Below are 6,792 nucleotides of genomic sequence, written 5' to 3'. Positions count from 1 at the left end.
GTACAAATAGGGGGATAATTTTTACACTTGCATAATGCATTTAACTCAAAGACCACCGAGAACTTTAAAAACTTTATATTTCACAGCAAAGCCATGACATAGGAAAGTATCTTTTGATGGTGAAGTACCATTTCTGCCGCACGAAGCCTGAGTGAATCACATGTGATCACAGTTACTTACATTGGTGAAAACAAAATAAATCCAGCTACCACAGTGAAAACAATTTCTCTTCACAAATAACCTTGAAACCATGCCTTACTAAGGTTTTTATAAGATACATTAGAGGCATGATTGTTATATATATTATAGCAAAATCACATACTTTTCAGGAATTAAAAAAGTGGAAAACCCCAAATTGGTTCTGTTATTGGTATAACTTCCTATTCATAATGAGTGATTGATCCAACGGTCATTTAATAGTAAAAAGCTACATTGGGCTAAAAAGAAAATTGTGCCTGTTTAGCGCTTAGCTTCTATGAAGTAAATGAGTGCTGTCTTTTTTGTAAAAAGGGCAGATGAGAGTTTTTCATCCAATAAAACAAATTATATTTCTTTCTGTTTGAAAATGTAAGATCAGCACTTCATGAAAGAATTGGGAAAAGGATAATCATTTACTCTTGTAAGTAGAGTGTCAGATATAACAGACCAGCTTTAAAGCTAAGAAGCCCTTCTTTTTTTCTGACTCTCTCAACTGATTTATTAAAGAGCATTATTTTAGGGCTTGCCTCCAAAATTACTGACATCAATCACCCTTTAAATTTCAGCTGGGGAGTAGAAAAAAACCCTTATAATTAAATTAACATCCTCCCTGAAAGGACAGACTATTCAAAAGTGTATCATCAATTTTTTTTTCAGTGACAAAATATAAAAGCTAAAATATACTCTCTGAAGCTTCAAGTTTTTAATACATCTGTTCTGTGTCTGCGCTTCCTCTGACAAGCTACTACCATACAAAAATGGAAGGCTGAGTCAGTAAGGAAAACATGTTAACACACCTACGTTCAACTACAAAAGCAAAACCCATACAGTCAACGTTGTGAAGAGAGCCAAAGGGATGTCTTCTCACGGGCCTAATGATCTAGTTGCATAACTCTTTCTTGTACCTCACTTCCTATAAACTCTGGCAAGAAAACAAACTCTTGTGAGTGTAGCAAGACCTATGATGGCTCTATAAGTCTAGGTAATATGCTGAATACTGGGGCTTACAATCCATCCTGTTGTTATTCTATGACATGGCAAGCCGCCATCTGCAGTAAAATCAACAAAACTCATTACACAAAGAACTAGAATTATGGGGGAAATTCAAATCAGTAGTTTTTCATCACTTAGGGTCACAGAAACCAGCTGCACATAAATTCACCATGACAGTGAATTTTATTTAAAAAAAAAAACTACCCCAAAAGCTCAGAAAAGAGGAAGTTGGCTCCTTGGTTGCTTAGATACAGATATTGGTTGCAAAGAACAGATATTTAGGACATGGAGTAAGGCTTCTTCTTGAGGTCTGGATCAAAGTGGCTAATGAAACTGAGCGAAGATTTGCACAGAATAGTTGTGACTCTTAATGAGTGTCTTTAAGATTTCTCCTGTATATATTAAACAGTTACACTACTGAAGTGTTTATACAAGTTTTCTAATTTAACTTCTCATATATGGATGTGTTTCTTATTAAATATCTTACCTGTTACTAAGCAGTTCAGACACTTAAAACAGATGAAATTCATACTATGAATTTATTCCTCCTCATAACTGCCAGGGACTGTTACAGGAGTGAGCACATACTAACCCTGATCTGGTTTTAGTAACATGACACACTTTTCCTAGAGGCAAAATCAATCAAGAAGAGTGGCTTCTTTTATCTACAACTTATGCGTTCTGAAGGAATAATTCTTGGCAACAGCTTAATCAAATAAAAAAAAAATTTCACCTTTTCATTCAATTCCATCCAGTTATATACTGACTCCTACATGGAAGAAGTCAGCTGTAGAATTTGACTACTGGTTGACTTAATTTTGGTGTCATTTACAACTCTTCTCACTTTCTCTAGTGCCTTTGACATGCTCAGATTTTGTCTGACAGGTATGTTCACATCTTGCCATGGCAAGGTTCTGCAGTTTGGTACCAATTTTGGCATTAACTTGGAATGTTTTGAGTCAGAAGCTTATCTTGTTTATTAGGGAAAGGCATCTTTTGTCTCATTGCTTTTTGATCCTTTGTCTTGCCCTTTTCTCCACTGCCTATATTCTAGAAAAACTAGAAGATGTGGATTTAATTCTTGCTTCTGCCACTGATTCAGTGCCTGACCTCAGGCATGTTGATTACGTCCTTTGTCGCTCAGCTAGTCCATCTGCAAAATGCAGAAACTTAGCAAGTTTTTCTTACACCTCAGTAAAGTATCAGAAGATCCACAGACAGAAAATATTCTTTATACTGGTATTCAATCTACATCTTACAAATACACTATAGTCTCAAATACAATGCTGCATAGTCATAAGGGCTCTAATAAAGAGTGAGAAAAGCAGAGAGAAATGGGTGCAACCTGTGCTTGTACAGGGCAACCATGAACTCTGACTTGGGCTATTGTCGGTGGGAGTTTTTACAGTGCCTTTAACAGCTTTTAGGTACTTTTTGCATAGTCATAGACTGCAAATTCTTATGTAGTTCTTTGGGTTTTATTCCTTATTAAAATAAATAAATACCTACATGACTATTTATATTATCCTGCTTGATCAAATGGCACATACAGGTTTGAGTATATTTGTAATTCACATTAGGGAATTCATTGATTCTTCGTCACACAGAACTGTAAACTTCACTTTCTCTTAACTCTGACCTAATTACTTCTCATTTTCATTACAATATTTATTACTTACTGGACATTCCTGATTATCCATTTTTTAAAAGAAGTGTAAGATTAAATGCCTTCTAAGGCATTTGACTGAACGTCTCCCTTTTCCACAAGCAACGGTACCCCAGGGTTCTTGAAAATGAGACCTCTGTGCTTGAACACACTTAAGATTAAAAAGAAGACAATAGAAGAAACTCTGGTGATTCCTGCAGCTCGACTGAAACAGTTTCTGGCACAAAAAAGGATATGTCCAGGAAAAGATGGAGGTAACCCTACCAGAGAACTCATCAGATTTCCACCAGATGTGAATATGGTGTAAATAGCGTGTTTTAGATAATTTCTCTTATGTGTGGCAGATTATCTCCTATCTAGTACATTGTATCTCTCTAGAAATAGCTATTTACAATTTGAATTGACTCTCTTTAAACCAACATATGACTACATTTGAAAGTATTCCCATCAGATAGTAGAGAGGAAAATAGCAACCGTAGATTGGAAGAGGACAGCCGATGACTAGATCAAAATATATTTGGGATGTTTGGAATAAGGGCAAACTTCCTGACACTCAGTATCTTAGATAAGTATCTTGCAAGAATCTATTTAAAACTAGGTACTAATTCCGGTTGAGCTCTTAGATTGGTTTTCTTTGTTCAACTATAAAGGACTCATAAGAACTAACACTTTGATGTTTATTGGAAAATATGCTTATTGTTTGTAGAGTCACCTCCTCTAGTAATTAATTTTTCTCAGCTAGGAATTACTGTCAGTCATTTAGTAACTTGTGTGAAGTAGGCATATTTCAGGAAATGCAGGATCTTGTGTATAAGCAGGTAGAGAATGATATTCAGCATGTTTTAGAAAGCTGGAAATGGAACATAGTTATTCTGGTTTTGAAGTACATGGTCAAAGCTTGGGGAATAATAATCTGTGAAATTACTCCTTTTCTGAAATTACTTCTCCAGTGTTGAAGTGTGTTTTGAATCCCAAGTGGTAAAGGCATGAATCCTGCAAATGACTGATACATTTTAATCATTTTTGTTGTCATGGAAAGAAAACATTTTACACAATAGCAAGGAAAACAAAATTTACAAGAGAACAAATTAAGAAGAAAGGAGGAAGAGAGATTTGGGAAAGGAAAAGAGCCCTGAACTTACAAGTCTGAAGACCATAACTCAAGAGCAGAAATTTGAAATTTATGCAAACTTGTTGGAAGCAGTTACATAAGAACGTGGGGCATCCAGAAATCCTCCTGCCCAAAGGAGCAAGTGAGAACACTGACGATATTTACTATATCCATTTCAAGATGAGATTGCTAAACTCTGACTTTACAAAGGCTAAGAATTATCCTTCCCTTTTTGTTGATGTGGTAATAAAGGTGGGAAAAAGTTAACTGGTATTTTTCTAAGGTTGTTGTCCGAGGAAATGATGGTGATTTGTGCTGAAGTATGCTATTCATCCTACTTTTGATTAACCTTTTTCATTGTCTACTTCTGAAATATTGAAACACGTTAATTGCTTCCCTTCTTATGCTTCCTCCGACATTTGCGAAAACTTGACTGCTAAAGCTCCTTAAAAAATCTGCCTACAATTTTTTTAAAATAAGTATACTCTGTGCACTGTCTGACCTGGTCAGCTTCCACCTAAACAAAACTGCTATCTTGCACCATAAATCAGTTTGAATGGGTATACTAGGACTCTGGTGATGCTGGGACGCTGCTATGTTAACAAGAGTGTCCTGACCATGTTTCCCTTGGAAAATTTGCAGTCTGTTTGCTGTGAGCAGCGTGCTGTACGTTACATGGCAAGGGGTTATTATTTAAGCAGTCAAAGTGAATAGCAGCTGTGGAATGGGTCAATTTAATTTGCTGACACAAGTGTGAGAGAAATACCAGTTTACCTGTGTATCAATGATGCCCTTCTTGAAAGTGATACAATTTTGTTTCTTATTTATAGGAAGAAATAAAATAAAATAAAATAAAATAAAATATGAGATTGTTCATAAACAATCTGGGGGCTGGGGTGTATTAACAATTGGGTGAGGGTAGCTGTGTTCAAAGGAAGAGGGGAGGAGAAAGAAAGTAATTAAGCAGAGATCTACCTACTTGGCCCAAGAACTGAAGAAGAAATTTGGACCATGGGATAACTGCCTCAGTTCTATAAAGCATTCCTAAGACAGGCCCTTCCACCATGATGCAATAAGGCCATCTGCACCTTCATGACAAGACAAGTGCTGGAAATGCAAGGTAAATATTACTGCTTACTAAGGTTATCCTTTTGCATCCACTGAGGCTGAAGACCTTGAAGTAGCACATATATTTAAACAGTTTACATGTTTTTTTATAAGAGTGGATACAGAATACTTCCCATTACTTGGACAGTACTAAGTTTCAGAATGAGCAGCGAACTGGACACCAAGTTAAACGAGAACACAGAAACATTAATCTCTGGCCTGCTTAGGGTCTGTCCTGCTATTTTAATCCACTGGGATGTTATTACAGAACCAGGAGAAGTGCTACTGACGTTTCTTCTATATTTCCCTGTTTCACTACACATACAGCTCCACTGTATCTTTGCCCCCACATAACTAATCTGATAGACAAAAATTCAAGACCAGGTCGTAGCTAAGTGGTACCACATTTCCTTGTCAAGTATAATCTTCCTTGATTTGTGTGTGATGCACTGCCTACCACTAGGAGAGGTAAGAAACCTTCTGGATGTTCCTCCTTTACTCACAACAGACTCTCTTTGCCCTTCTTCGGCTTCCCATGCAGTCTACTGCCTACTCGGTTGCATCAGAGACAACTGCAGATAATCTGGCTTTATGCTTTTTTGCAAATGCTCACCTAAGACAACAACTGTAACTTTCCAAACAACTATTAAAATTTTCATGTTGTTAATAAGACTCCAATCCAAAATAAAAACACCGTATTAACAAACTGCTGTGGTGTAGACAAACGCCTATCCCTTTGCTAGATCCTTTTTTTTGGGGTGTGTGTGGGAGGAATGTAGCGACAGAAACTTAGAAAATACTGAAAATGTTGCTCAGTATATGACATTTTCATTGAGTCATAGAATTTTGATGACATCATAGCTGAACCTCTGCTTGGAGATTTCTATGTTAAGACCAATAGAAATCCAATGAAAGAATTGCTTCCATAGAATTTTTCTGTAAATCCCTAACTACTCCTTAGCTGGTATTACAAAGCAGGTATTTATTGAACCTGAGTTAAACTATTAAGGGAAGATATTTTTCTTCAATGGTATGACTTGACTTCACATGACTGATATCAAAATGCAAGAAAATAAGTATCAGGAGAAAGAGTATTTAAACACAATAGCCCCATCTGATTTTTAATGCTGATTTTAATGCTTGGTGGTTATGCTGCACAATAGCCTTTAAAAAACCCTCTACGTTTCATTTTTGACTCAATTTCTGCTGCAAATTACAGATATTTGTGCCTTCTTCAATAAATGTGAGGCAATGGATGACCAGCAGAAAAGGTCATTCTGCCTCATTCTAATGAGTAGGAAAGATCGGAAAATTCTTTTAAGAAGTTGAATTGCCGACTTAAAACGTAGCTGTCATATCACACAACTCTTTTCTTAGCCTTCCTGTTTTCTTTATAAAATCACCATCCTAAGCACTTTGCCTTAAATAATGCCGCAGTACGCTTCTCTCCCAGACAGGCTTGGGGAGATCCTGACTCTCACCGTTCCCCCAGGCAACTAACCCTCTTCAGCTTTTACTGAGGGCACCCGCACACCTCTCCACTAAACACAAGCATCGATCCAAAAGTAGAAATCTTTTCCTTTTTCTTTTTTTTTTTTTTTTCCCATTAAAAAACAAAAGGAAAAAGAAAGAAACCCCTCAAGGCTGAGGGGACACAGAGCACAAAACTTCAGCAAACTGCCGCATCCTCGGTACGGCCTCCCCCCTCCCTCCGACC

The sequence above is a fragment of the Aquila chrysaetos genome, chromosome 2 (assembly GCF_900496995.4).
Source record: "Aquila chrysaetos chrysaetos chromosome 2, bAquChr1.4, whole genome shotgun sequence".
Taxonomy (NCBI): Eukaryota; Metazoa; Chordata; class Aves; order Accipitriformes; family Accipitridae; genus Aquila; species Aquila chrysaetos.
This window is presented reverse-complemented; position numbering follows the sequence as displayed.